At 36.0% G+C, this 15128-nt stretch overlaps 1 protein-coding gene across 1 annotated transcript in view; it reads left to right on the top strand.

Moving 5' to 3' along the window:
- The window catches only part of LOC133522932 (glutamate receptor ionotropic, kainate 2-like), a 116702-nt gene that overhangs the window by 53712 nt on the left and 47862 nt on the right, over nucleotides 1-15128 (top strand). The gene's annotated exons all lie outside the window — the stretch shown is intronic.

Genomic DNA, 15128 nt, shown 5'->3' on the forward strand with positions numbered 1-15128 from the left:
TTACTCGATTGCTTTGTTAGGCGAGAAATTTCAGTTATGGTGCAAAAAATATGCAGAAATTGAATTTGTATGAAGTGCGTGGTATGTATATGCGTGGTGAAACCAAAGGCTATAAATTCGCTCGACATGGCGAAAGTTAGAATCCGCAGCAAGCTCGGCTCTCCATACAATAGTAGTTACGCTCTCACTTTAAAACGACCAGCTAGATTGCTCTAAAACTTTGTACCTACAATAGAATTAGGTATATCTATGCCTGTGATTAGTTATGTAGCTTCAGATACCATAGTTAAAAAAATACAGCAAATGTAAGTTTTTCATAAAAAATAACTTTTTAAGATATATGTGCAAAGTTTCATTACAATCCAACACGTAGTTTTAAAATGAGAACGAAACTCCGTTTGTATGGGAAGTTGAAATTCCCCTTCGGCCGCGTACGCAACCAGAGCTTCGTAACCAGATGCGATCGAAAACTATTTCTGCCTTGTACGAAACCGGTTGCGATCAAAAACTAATTTCGTCTTACCCGTAACCAGTTACGATCGAACACTTCTCGTTCTTATACGAAACCAATGTCTGGGCCATCTAGCTATAGGTTTTTTTTTTCAAATATTTTGTCATGATACTCATGATAATTTCTTATCCTGTGCATTTTTTGGAAACTATTGATTTAACAAAACTCAATATAACATATTTAGATCTCACATGAAACCTTTACAGTGGGTAATATAACAAATCGTGTGGTGCCGGCGTTAGAATAGCACCACCCCATCTCGTCCCGTGGGTGTCGTAAAAGGCGACTAAGGGAAAACCGACGGACGGGCAGCAGCGTCCGTTGAGAAGTTTTATCAAAATCTACTGCGGTCCCATTTCGTAAAACCAACTAAAAACAACAACCAACAATAAACAACCAATCACTAATCCATAAATATCTATCTTTCAAACATACAATCATACCTTTCGCAAACATCAAAACAATCAAACTTTCAACATTAACTTCGTATCTTCACAACCCAACAAAACCCAAACAAAATTCCAACCCGGACCCATGGCCGTCCGTACCCAATGCGGGGACCATGGGTCCATCAAAGCTCAAACATAAAAACAACGCCGGGTCTATAAAAGCTGAGCATCACCATTGCTTCTGTCTGATGGCGATGCCGGACCCGGCATCGCATAAATCACAAAAAACCTATCGCAAATGTCACCGCGGGCACAGGGTCGCCCGTATCTCTAGCGAGGGCCCTGTGTCTTCACTCGACACGTACAAACCTTAAAAAAAAAAAAAAAAAAAATATAACAAATCACTGGCCACTTAAACATTACTTCAAGTGAGTTCTAATCTGATTACTGTGTTCTGATTTTTGACTAGATATATAACGTGTACATTACTTATACTGTATAACAAGGTGTATAAATATAATCTTAGCTGACTTTATCAACGGTCGAAAGGTTTCGTACAACAAAGAAAAGTGTTCGATCGTAACTGATAACTAGTAAGACGGAATTAGTTTTTGATCGCAACCGGTTTCGTACAAGGCAGAGATAGTTTTCGATCGCATCTGGTTACGAAGCCCTGGTTGCGTACGCGGCCGAAGGGTGAAATTCGGTTATGCCTGCTGCGGTCTCTTAATTTTATAGATTTATGTGTATTTGACATTGTTCAACTATCCATGCTTGCAAACTGACGTCTCGTAAAATAGCTAATAATCTATTGTTATTGAGACGCATGCACGCAACGTGTCTCTACTCTACCCTCTGGACATAGATGAATAGGACGTGTCGATTGAGGTATTTCTAACCTATGTACAAAGTCTCATTCCAAACGACATCGACACAGTATTAACGGAGAAATTAATGATTTACGATTTAATACTTCGGAACAGCCTGTCTTGTATGTCAGTATCAGGCACTGAAAAGGTACCCTTAAAAACGGTTTTGACCGGTCTTTTTAAAGGATACCCGACCGTTAAACTATCATTTCGGTACCGATATCAACGCTTTGGGTATCCAAATAAGCTTCCGTCCAAACGGTACCGTTAAATAAAAGTACCTTTAAAATCATTTTGAAACGGTACCCGACCGTTGAAATAGCATTACGGAAGCGGTATCAATACTTTAGGTATCCAAACAAGCTTCCGTCCAAACGGTACCGTTAGACTTTAAAACAATTTTGAAAGGGTACCCGACCGTTAAAATAGCATTCCGGAAGATATCAATACTTTGGGTATCCAAACAAGCTTCCGTCCAAACGGTACCCTTAAGTAAAAGTATCTTGCCACGCGATCGGATACCCCAATACAAACCGGTCACTCAATTTGAATGATCGCCCGCCATCTTGGATTTGGGCATTTAAGCTCAGATTAAGATGAAAATCGATATCTGAAGATCCCAGAGGACCTATATTATGATTCTGAGGTCAAATTTGTAGAAAACGCACGCCATTTTTAGGGTTCCGTAGCCAAATGGCAAAAAACGGAACCCTTATAGATTCGTCATGTCCGTCTGTCTGTCCGATTCTGTCACAGCCACTTTTTTCCGAAACTATAAGAGCTGTACTGTTCAAACTTAGTAAGTGGATGTATTCTATGAACCGCATTAAGATTTTCACACAAAAATAGAAAAAAAACAATAAATTTTACCATACTTAGAACTGAAACTCAAAAAATCTTTTTTCATCAAACCCATACGTGTGGGGTATCTATGGATAGGTCTACAAAAATGATATTGAGGTTTCTAATATCATTTTTTTCTAAAATGAATAGTTTGCGCGAGAGACACTTCCAAAGTGGTAAAATGTGTGTCCCCCCCCCCCCCGTAACTTCTAAAATAACAGAATGAAAAATCTAAAAAAAATATATGATATACATTGCCATGCAAACTTCCACCGAAAATTGGTTCGAACGAGATCTAGTAAGTAGTTTTTTTTTAATACGCCATAAAAAATTAAAAAAAAAATTTTTTTCATCAAACCCATACGTGTGGGGTATCTATGGATAGGTCTTTAAAAATGATATTTAGGTTTCTAATATCATTTTTTTCTAAACTGAATAGTTTGCGCGAGAGACACTTCCAAAGTGAAAAAATGTGTGTCCCCCCTGTAACTTCTAAAATAACAGAATGAAAAATCTAAAAAAAATATATGATATACATTACCATGCAAACTTCCACCGAAAATTGGTTTGAACGAGATCTAGTGAATAGTTTTTTTTTAATACGTCAATAAATTAAAAAAAAAATTTTTCATCAAACCCATACGTGTGGGGTATCTATGGATAGGTCTTGAAAAATGATATTTAGGTTCCTAACATCATTTTTTTCTAAACTGAATAGTTTGCGCGAGAGACAGTTCCAAAGTGGTAAAATGTGTGTCCAAAGTGGTAAAATGTTGAACAAGATCTAGCAAGTAGATTTTTTTTTAATACGTCTTAAATGGTACGGAACCCTTCATGCGCGAGTCCGACTCGCACTTGGCCGCTTTTTAATTTCGGCATTTAAGCTCAGATTAAGATGAAAATCGATATCTGAAGATCCCAGAGGACCTTTATTATGATTCTGAGGTCAAATTTGTAGAAAACGCACGCCATTTTTAATTTCGGCATTTAAGGTCAGATTAAGATGAAAATCGATATCTGAGGATCCGAGTGGACCTTTATTGTGAATCTGAGGCCAAATTTGTAGAAAACGCACGCCATTTTTGATTTCGGCATTTAAGTTCAGATTGAGATGAAAATCGATATCTGAGGATCCCAGAGGACCTTTATTATGACTCTGAGGTCAAATTTATAGAAAACGCACGCCATTTTTGATTTCGGCATTTAAGCTCAGATTCAGATGAAAATCGATATCTGAGGATCCCAGAGGACCTTTATTATGATTCTGAGGTCAAATTTGTAGAAAACGCACGCCATTTTTGATTTCGGCATTTAAGCTCAGATTGAGATAAAAATCGATATCTGAGGATCCCAGAGGACCTTTACTATGATTCTGAGGTCAAATTTTTAGAAAACGCACGCCATTTTAAATTTCGGCATTTAAGCTCAGATTAAGATAAAAATCGATATCTGAGGATCCCAGAGGACCTTTATTATGATTCTGAGGTCAAATTTGTAGAGAACGCACGCCATTTTTGATTTTGGCATTTAAGCTCAGATTCAGATGAAAATCGATATCTGAGGATCCCAGAGGACCTTTATTATGATTGTGAGGTAAACGTTGTAGAAAACGCACGCCTTTTTTTATTTCGGCATTTAAGCTCAGATTGAGATGAAAATCGATATCTGAGGATCCCAGAGGACCTTTATTATGATTCTGAGGTCAAATTTGTAGAAAACGTACGCCATTTTTTATTTCGGCATTTAAGCTCAGATTGAGATGAAAATCGATATCTGAGGATCCCAAAGAACCTTTATTATGATTCTGAGGTCAAATTTGTAGAAAACGCACGCCATTTTAAATTTTGGCATTTAAGCTCAGATTCAGATGAAAATCGATATCTGAGGATCCCAGAGGACCTTTATTATGATTCTGAGGTCAAATTTGTAGAGAACGCACGCCATTTTTGATTTTAGCATTTAAGCTCAGATTCAGATGAAAATCGATATCTGAGGATCCCAGAGGACCTTTATTATGATTGTGAGGTAAACTTTGTAGAAAACGCACGCCTCTTTTTATTTCGGCATTTAAGCTCAGATTGAGATGAAAATCGATATCTGAGGATCCCAGAGGACCTTTATTATGATTCTGAGGTCAAATTTGTAGAAAACGCACGCAATTTTTGATTTCGGCATTTAAGCTCAGATTGAGATGAAAATAGATATCTGAGGATCCCAGAGGACCTTTGTTATGATTCTGAGGTCAAATTTGTGGAAAACGCACGCATTTTTGATTTCAAAACGGTCATCAATTTCGAAATCTACACTCCCTAAAACCCGTGAAACGATATACATGTCGACTTTAATGACAGTGCACGACCGCCATGTTTAATTCCAAAATGGTCACCATTTTCGAAATCTGCACTCCCTAAAACTTACAAAACGATATCCATGACGACTTTTATGACCAGTGCACGGCCGCCATCTTGGATTCCAAAGTAGAAGTCTACTTGAAACGGTACCGTACGGTACCCTTTCAACTGTAGCGGTACCGTTTGAAAAATGTACCTAGTACATTTTATTTATTCGGGTACCGTTACAGTTGTATAGCTGTTCAATTGATACCCTTAGTTTAGGTATCGGTCTTGTGCGATTTTATTCGGGTACCGTTAGCTTTGGATACCTATTCAATTGATACCCTTTGTTTAGGTATCGGTCGTTTGCGATTTTATTCGGGTACCGTTACAGTTGTATAGCTTTTCAAAAGAGCTTCTTTTGAAGCGCTGGTGGCCTAGCGGTAAGAGCGTGCGACTTGCAATCCGGAGGTCGCGGGTTCAAACCCTGGCTCGTACCAATGAGTTTTTCGGAACTTACGTACGAAATATCATTTGATATTTACCAGTCGCTTTTCGGTGAAGGAAAACATCGTGAGGAAACCGGACTAATCCCAACAAGGCCTAGTTTACCCCTCTGGGTTGGAAGGTCAGATGGCAGTCGCTTTCGTAAAAACTAGTGCCTACGCCAAATCTTGGGATTAGTTGTCAAGCGGACCCCAGGCTCCCATGAGCCGTGGCAAAATGCCGGGACAACGCGAGGAAGAAGAAGAAGAAGAAGGTCTTTTGCGGTTTTTCAGTCCCTGGTCAGTATGTCTTGTCACTAGTGTCACTTTAATCTTATCGTCATTGTGAACGACTAATACAGTATAATCCTATAACTTAAAAAATAATAAGTTATGTTTATCTACTCAGTTCTTGCTCGATTCTTCGTTCAAAGCACGTTTATTGTTCATTTAAGTAATATTCGCTATTCTTATTAACTCGTTTCGTTTCAACTGAAGACAATTCCGCTCCTAACTACACAATAGTTGGAAGCGAAGTGAAATAGTTTCCAGGCCAATAACAGCGAAGTCCTGCGGCGCGCGCTAACCGCTTGGAATTTAACTTGTAACGGGAATAAGTAAGCGCAACTTGCAGGTGCTGTAATATGTACAGAACAATCAGCATCAAATATATCGTAACAAATATAAACCACCTTACCACCATAGTTATAAGTATGTATCCGATATTTTTACCCCAACCCGCATTGAGCCAATCTGTTTACCAATAGGACCAACATGAAATGACTACATATTAAGTATTCAGACAAGTAAGCAAAAATGGGCGGATCAACTATTTCTTGCATCCAATAAAAAAAATTACAAGATAAAATGCTGCCAAAATTTGCGCGAACGTATAAGATTTTTCCGTCACGACCCGTTGTTTAATTTCTTCTCTTGAGAATAAGTATCCTAATTTCACGACATTTTTTCGACTTACGTATATTGGCGCAGTTGGCAAACAGCCGCTTAGAAAGCCGCTTTTACTATTCAGAAGTTTCCAAAACATATGTGGAATAGTGTATTTGGAATATTTTTAAAGTATGTGCCTTAATTGAGAATTCTCTAATATGGGGGAAACCGAGGTAAGTTGACACAGCGTTCATACCTCAACAATTATAGACGCTAGAAGTATGACCACCAAGAAAAAAATTGTTAATTTCCCATTCTAACCAACTCCATAGGATTTTTACATTGTCCACTTATTTCGTGCTATAATTAATAAGATTAGCGTGTCGTTAAGATTTATCGGTGTCTTGCGGCCCTAGCGCGGGTCCTTTAAATTAATTACCTACAGTTCTAAATTTTCTATGACTAGGCACAAGTCACACCGCCGTGATAAACAAAGAAGTTGTGGGAGTACACAACTTAACAAATGATCGTCTGCTAAACTTGCACAGAAATAGTTTCAAAGTTCGTTCATAATCATAATTATTTTATGAAACTGACTAATCATTATACTTCGCCAAGGTTAGCTAGGTAGGGATAATACTGATTTGTATGTACCTGCTACCTACCAAAATAATACTGTGATATGTAATAATTTATATAATATGTAAGTGATATTAATCCGTTCAAATTGTATAATAAGTACCTATCCCTCGCGGAAAGCTAAGAAATTATTACTTGTGAATGTGCTGCTGAGTGAGTAAGTACCTGCACAATTTGCACATAAAGCTTAACTACCGCCTTCCGTACCTTTTTTATGTTAGTATAGTCAGCAAACGAGCAGATGAGCGGCCTGATGGGAAGCGGTCATCGTCGCCCATGGACATAAGCAACACTATAGGAGCCGCTTAAGCGTTGCCGACCCTTGAGAACCCTAAATACCCGCTTCTTGAAGAATCCCATGTCGTAGCGCAAAGGAAATACCTCAGAAGGCAAGAGTTAGCTCTTATTTTAAGTCCAGATTGAATTGTACTAATTGATTAAATATATTAAATCAAAACTACAACCAGCGCTAAATAGAGGATACCTCATTAATTCCTCATTCGCAAAAAGAAACGTTGAGAGGCTTGTGCGTTAGATGTTTCCATTCCGCTTAGGTACAAACGGCATACCCGAGGGGATTCATTTCGACACAGCTTTTGGCAATCGAGCTGTGTTCACGACGAGCCAATTTCACACAACAATACTTGGCCCCCGTTGTCAAAGCCTCTCCTGGAATTACCTTGGGACGGGATTGCTTTTGTACTTTGCATTACTGATTAGTACTTTACATGACGCTGTATACATAATATTACATACACGTACCTATACAAATTCAGTGTAGGTGAAGCAGGAGTAATTTTAACCGTTGTTCTAATTGAATGTACGTTTTCTTTTTTTTGATATGATAGATTTTATTTCTACTGCCACTATTGTGTAACCTTTAGCGGAGGAATCGCTGACTCCCGAGTCACAGGCTCTAACCTAGTTCGGGAGACAAAAGCTGGACCCTGGTGAAACCATTACAAACCTAATTATAAGCTTTTCTGTATCTAGTATAACATAATATCAACACTCTATACTGTGTTAGGTTTTTAAGTGAATAAAGATTTATTATTATTATAATGACAAGCGATACGATGTGATCTATTAGTTTTGTGAAATGTAACTGTTAGGGTAGGTATTTCCGCATTTATTGGCGTTGATTTGGCTTAAATCAGTCATAAATAGTAATATCGACATTGGGCAGTAACGTGGCAGTAACTTTGAAGTATGAAACGTCATCTGCTTAAACCGATTATGCAAACCTTATGTTTAACTAATAATAACATAATAATATAATCTCTACTCGCCCAAACACCTATAAAATGGTGTTCTGTTCCACTGAAATTCGAATTTATTCAGTGCTATTAAAATTGCATTTTGTCTTTATCTGTAGTCGTGGTCGACTACAGATAAAGTAAAACTCAGGTACAAACAGAAATGAAATCAAAATATAGCCCTACATCGGGTCCGGCAGCAAATCGGAATTGTGTTAGTGACAACAAGAAACGCGGGTGCGCGTATAAATTAGATTCAGAGGACTTCGATTTCACGGTGATATTCACAGAACGAGTAGCTGGCATTCTAAATGAAATTTAATTATACGGCCACAACTTTGTCTAATTACACGAAAAATTCTTTTATGAAATAAGGTGTATGTTAAGTTAGGTACATATTAGGCGCATAAGTAATTAAGTATTTCGTTTTATGTCAAGGTTTTGTATTTTTGCCACTTTACGTGTCCCCGAAAAAGTCTTGTAAAAATATAATAATTTATTTCATTATGACGATTTTTGGAAGTCGATACTTAGTTATACAAAATGGAAATAGTAGCTATTTGAAGGTACCTTCAATTAGTACACAATATGGCTTCTCTTCGACGCGTGTTTTCACATAAACTCAGTCAAATCTTGGCATGTATTCATTAACAAAATATCTTTGTGTACGTAGGTACAGAAGTTGTAGAACTTTAGTACTTTCCTTTTACGGGATGCCTCTATTATTATAAACCAGTTTACGTCACTGATTCATCAACATGATTGTAATCGCCTTGCATAATGATCCTGACTTAAAGTAATAGGTATTTAATTAAGGTTATTCCTTACCTACTTTACCTAGGTCTATTGTCGGAACAATAGACCTCAGGAAGAAGCTAAATTAAATGGCATTATAGTAGAAAGATTACAAAAAGAATTCGCTTTTGTAATTCAGTAAAATACCTATCTATTTAATCTCGTACACCCATACATTATATATGAAAAGAGTGTCGATATTAAGGTCGAACCTTTGAGTTCCCTGGGGTAGCCTACATCTATAAGTCCACGTAAATCGTAAAAAGATATTCTCTGTCTGTCTTTACCTTTAATCTCCCAACTTTTTTGTAAAGCTGTTTCTGTAATGACTGGAAGAACATTTGCGAGTTTACGCGCGGGATAAAAGTTAATGGATTTTATTGCGGTCTCCCATTGTTTGCCGTTCACGAAGTATCGTAATCTGATGAATATAATTTTTTTGTTGTTTCCACCTTTAAATAATGATTTTAGAAAATTGTACATGAAACATCAAAATATATTTTATTTAAAATATGTATAATGCTCATGCCGTAAAATAATTGATAAATGTAATATTTTCTACAGTGTGTTTGTGTGCAAATCTGTGCTTAAAATTCGATGAATGTGCTTTAACAATGTATACATCAATTTTCACTATAAATAGTTGCTTGTAAATAATGAATCTATGTTTATGTTATTTATGATGTAAACATAAAAGCCTAAAATAGCCATAAAAGATTTTAGATTTAGATTTAGATTTATTTATTACACAACATACGATTGCATTACAAATTACATTCATGTCAATTTATATGAATCTATATTGTGATTGTCAATATAAAAGTTTATATATATCTAAATATATACCTAGAAGTATTTCGTACTCAGATATAATTGTGATAAGAGTACCTAAGCAGGAAAGATTTCCACGTTTTACTTAGCAGCATTGATATTAATGGCTCTTTGCTGGTTTCAATCAGCGAGCGGATACGGAAGCACTAAGCGGCAGGCCAAATCATCAATGAAGAGAGGAAAACCACCATTTCCCGGTTGACCCTCCGCCTCTTTTAAGTCCTACGTTAAGCCCAACGGGAACAAATAATGTTTGAAGGCCTCAGAGAAATGGCGACCGGTTTCATTTGCAGATGGATCCCCCTTCCGTTAATCAGGATATTCCTCTAGCGGATGTGGCTTCCCGACGCGAAATGTGTAATCAATCAATTCATTTCTCTGCTGTTCATAAACCAGATACGGCGAATGTAATTCATTGCAGAAGAATAACCAGGAATAAGTAACTACTTATAGCAAACAAAGATTTTCTTCATCACCCCGAAACCTTTTAGCCTCTAGGCCCATTCTTGCACTGTGAAGCAGATCAACCGCAAATTGCTTTTTTTTATTTGAGCTTAGGAAAATAAATGATGCGTTTGCAAAAAAACTCAGGCTCTTTGGGAACTTCCATTGTGCTGAAAGTTTATTCGACCGCCCACGGCTTGTTAATTAATCTTCACAGGTTTCAAAACAATATTTAAACAACATTTATAGCTTTTGCTCGTAACTTCGTCCACGTAGAACTGATAATTTTTGCTTCATTTTTCAGGTCTCCTGCAAAAATATTTTCTATATTAAACTAGATTGTAAACTGAAACACTCCGGAGTGTATCAAATTTGTTTAGCTAACATATATTATAAAAAATACCTGTAACTTTGTGGGTAAAAGCATTCATATTTCTACTTAACTAGGAAGTAAGATGGGATATATTTACTTCCTTAGCCTTCTTTTCCCGCGTAATCTCAGGAAAGCTATTTCAATTACATAAATCGGATTTAAATAGGTGAGATAGCCTTTTCGGGGTTAATCTTTCAGTGGGTGTCAAGGGCGGGAAATAAATCTTTTCACCGCCATTAGTTTCACGCACGCCGTCCGGGCCGTCCCGAGACATGTTGTAATAAAATATCGTTTCCTGTACTCGGGAACTGACATGCTTATTCCCTGAGGCGAGAGCCTCAGAATGAAGGTATCACAATACCTTCATTCTGACACGGACTTATCCAAATAAAACAGGAATCTATTAACAATTTATTTTAAACTGTAAGCTGGCACCGATTGTGTAATTACAAAATACATGGGAGATTTCGAAGGATATTGTATGAGAAAAGACAACTACAACATGGTTCATATGTGGGAAGGAGCACAATACGAATATTAAAGTACCTATGTTTTTAGGCTTGGTAGTTTCTTATCTATGTAGACCTCAAAACTGCCAATTTTGACATGTGTCTTTACACACGTGAAGAAGAAACTCGGCAAAAAGTATCTAACAGTAATTCGAGAATGTATCAGCAATTTCGGAGCTCAATAAAAAATCTCAACTCTGCCTACAAAGCAAACGTTGATGCTAGATGCCATAAGTATCAGAGCTAAAATTGCTCCACCACGTATAGTAGCGCCGTAACAGTTGTAGATATAACCTCAACTGTTACACATTGCCATTGCCTATAACTTGCCAATAACATCGGTTTTGATTATTCGAATATTTAATTTAATTTTCGTATTTTTTTTACTTAAGGGACATAATAGTTCTTATTTTTTATGAGTAATACCAAGTATAGGTACCACCTTAAAATTTTACCTTTAGAGATGTGACGTCATTGTAGCTGAATATTTTTACGACTCCCCGAGAACACTTTAAAAAACATTTTAACTTAACACAAAAACTTAATAAATAATTTATCACGAAAAAAGAAAAAACGTGGTGTGATAAATGAAGGCAAAGAACTCGAGACGACTGCCTAAAGGCCAATTTGGACCCGGGATCTTTACCCTAACTGGCTTAAGTGCTATTATGTGTAAAATATCTGGCCGCACACCACCCCTTTTCAAGTTGAAACTGCGTTTTCTAATATAAGGAAAGTGATAAATGTCTTTATTGTTTTCAGAATAATAAATATTATTCCTTCTTAATGTTAATAGATGTTTATTTTCTCAAACTGAAACTCAAATATTTATTTAGATAAAAGGCCACAATGGCATTTTTTCACGTCAAAATGCATTTTATATAGCAATAAAAATACAATAGAAAATATCATTTCAATGAAATAGTATATTTACTTGGAGATGTGTTAAGTCTTTAGATGTCTCATTGCACACAGCCATATTTACTATTTAAATAAAAAACAAACTAATAAAGTAATACTAAAAATTCTTAATTTTTTAGAGATGTAAATGTCTCTTAAGTGTCAGAAGAAAAAACTATTTATCAAGGTGTCCTTAGATATGTATAGGGTCTCCAAAAGTTGAAGTCCTGTAAAGTTATCATATTAATCATTGATCACAAAAATCCACGATAAATTCAACCAAGAATTACGAAAAACAACCTTTTAATATAAAGTATACTTATTTTTTCTACGTCGCGTCATGTTTTTTTTTTATCGTGGAAAACAAAAAACAAAACTGTGTCGTAATTCGAGTAATACATATATCAGCTACGTGTTTTGTGTAGCATTTCTTCATAAATGTAGTTGTATATAGATGGATACTTCTCACGTTGCTAAGATATCCTACCTTCTTGAAGGTTTACTATACAATTTGCATGATATGAAAGTGTGAATAATAAAACGAGTGTCGTCTGAAACACGCTTGCAAAAGGCTTTCAAAATAAATAGCAATAAAAATACCCGCATAAATATCTATGCATAAATAATGCTCATATTCCTTTTATTCTTTTGAATGTATTCATAAAGTCGTATTTAGGCTTTTATTCAAATGGTCCATTTTGTTTTATTATTAGAATAACGTAAAGAGGATGTTTGGCTTGCTGACAATAATTTGAGTTTCCTTTTATGTAAAGTAATGCTTTGAAACTCATCAATTTACGATAAAAAGAATCTTCAAAATCATACTTAGGTAGGTACCTATTTGTTAAAGCCAATAACGCAAAGTCTAATTCATCGTACTTATCTAAGTGCTTATGGCATGTCACATTGAAAAGAGCGATGTGTTATTTACCACTTTTACGCATTACTTACCTACAAAATGTCTAACGCACAACTTTACGCAACAAAAACACAATATTGTCACATTTATGCCTGCTTCTTTACAGTATCAAGCTGTGTATTGTGTCACATCCAATGCATACCGCTAATGGTGTTAAAGGCAGAATAAAATACTAGGTATTTCGCATATTGTAAGATAGTAAAGGATATCCTCCTGGGAGGAAATGTGTAACGAAAATTACACACATGTTTTTTCACCGTCCCTTGCGTACAAGGTAGGTACTTATATGAGTCCTAAAACAACAATATGGTTTGTGTTCTAGTTATTTCATCTCTATAGTCGTCACTGAGTTTAAAAACGTAACAAGTACATATTTGTGCCTGTTAGTTATGCTCTGACTATTATGTGTTACACGTGGTTACACAAAATATATGCCTATATAAAGGATGTCTCAATAAGAATCCACTTTTTCTTTTCAAAATAAAAATACCTATTTTTTGAGTAAGTTGTGATATTTATATTGCATTATAAAGAAGATATATGCCGATTATGTATGGAATAAAATATCAGGCCCCTACAGTTCTGATGTCAGGTCATTCTTTCAAGTATTCATTACTATGTTGTATGAGCGGTGCAGCAGGCCGATTTATATGCTTACTGTTGATAATTTTAAGAGAATATTGATTGAATCCAAGCAGTATTTTCGCTTGAATGATTTATTAGGTGTCGAATTTTTACTTAGTGATTTCAGTGTTATATCTATTCGCAACTATGTCATAAGTCCTAGGAAATATGTCGCGTCTCTAAAACTCGCTGTAGAATTTAAGCGCTTGAAAATTAATTTAAGCTCGTAACGCGTAAACTTGTATCTCTTCAACATGTAATGTGTATCCGTATCCGTATGCTACTAATACTGGGTAAGCATAAAGTAGTTTTTTTACTAAATAGTGAGTAGTTTTATATCTAGTTAATCAATTAAATGGCTTTCTATATGTTTAAGAAAATGATAGAATGTCTATATTTACGTACTTATAACATCTACCTCTGTGTTTGAATTATTCGTTTTAGCCAAAAGCATTAAAAATAAGAGGTCTAAAAATCCTTATACATCACAGTCATTACTGTAATTAAAATCGTGCCTTTGCATAACCGAAGTCAGTACAACGAGGCCCTTAACCGGCCCTGTAGTATTAAGTAAATGAAATTACCTAGAAATAAATGAGATCCTCATCGCGTTTTGTTAATGTAGCAAATATTGACGCGATATAATTTGGGCATTAAAAGCAAATCTATTAATGGATGAATCACGTCTGAGGGCCTACCGCGAAAATCAAAATTTGGAAATTGCGGGGATCTTTCTCTTTTACTCTCACTAAGACGTAATTAGAGTGACAGAGAAAAATATCCGCAATTGTCTAACTTCGATTTTCGCGGTTATAGCCCTGTATCTAACATCGGCCGGCGTTTGATCAGTAAATTTATATAGAGCGTGTCATTCACGACGACGCGTGCCTTGACTCGTATTGTCATATTATTAATGGTGAGATTTGACAAATCTGCGCGTCATCGTGGATGAACACGAACTATATTAAATAAATTTGACAAGGCAGCATCTGAGTGTTGATCGAGAGACTGTGCAGGCATGTGTGAAAAAAATCGTAAAAAAAAAAACAATTAAATTTATAAGTTTTGCTGCATACCTAACAAAGCGTTAACAAACTAAATAAGTATATTCATAAAAATACGGAATCAAAAAATTAGTAACATTGTGCAAAGTATTTCTTTTCGCAATTACATTCAGTATAACCCTAACGATATCAGTTACCTCATTTGATTACTACTGACTGAGAGTAAGATTTTAATTAGTCACATTAGTTTTAAGGGACTATCTCGGTTTCGGTACATCCTAAAACGAGTCACCCTTAAACCACAACAGCGGAACAAATGTAGAGGAAAACTGTTACAGCAAATGAAAAATGTACGTAATTAATCTTTACTCGAGTACTATCAGTAGCTGTTGTTACTAGATATACGAGTATGCTGCCCAACCCGCTCGTGAATCATTTAAAAACTAGTGTAAAAACGAGTGCAAAATTCTCATCTCTGGATGCGGGCCAAGCGGTCAACACCACGAACTCAGCTCA

Source organism: Cydia pomonella, chromosome 11 (genome assembly GCF_033807575.1).
Source record: "Cydia pomonella isolate Wapato2018A chromosome 11, ilCydPomo1, whole genome shotgun sequence".
NCBI lineage: Eukaryota > Metazoa > Arthropoda > Insecta > Lepidoptera > Tortricidae > Cydia > Cydia pomonella.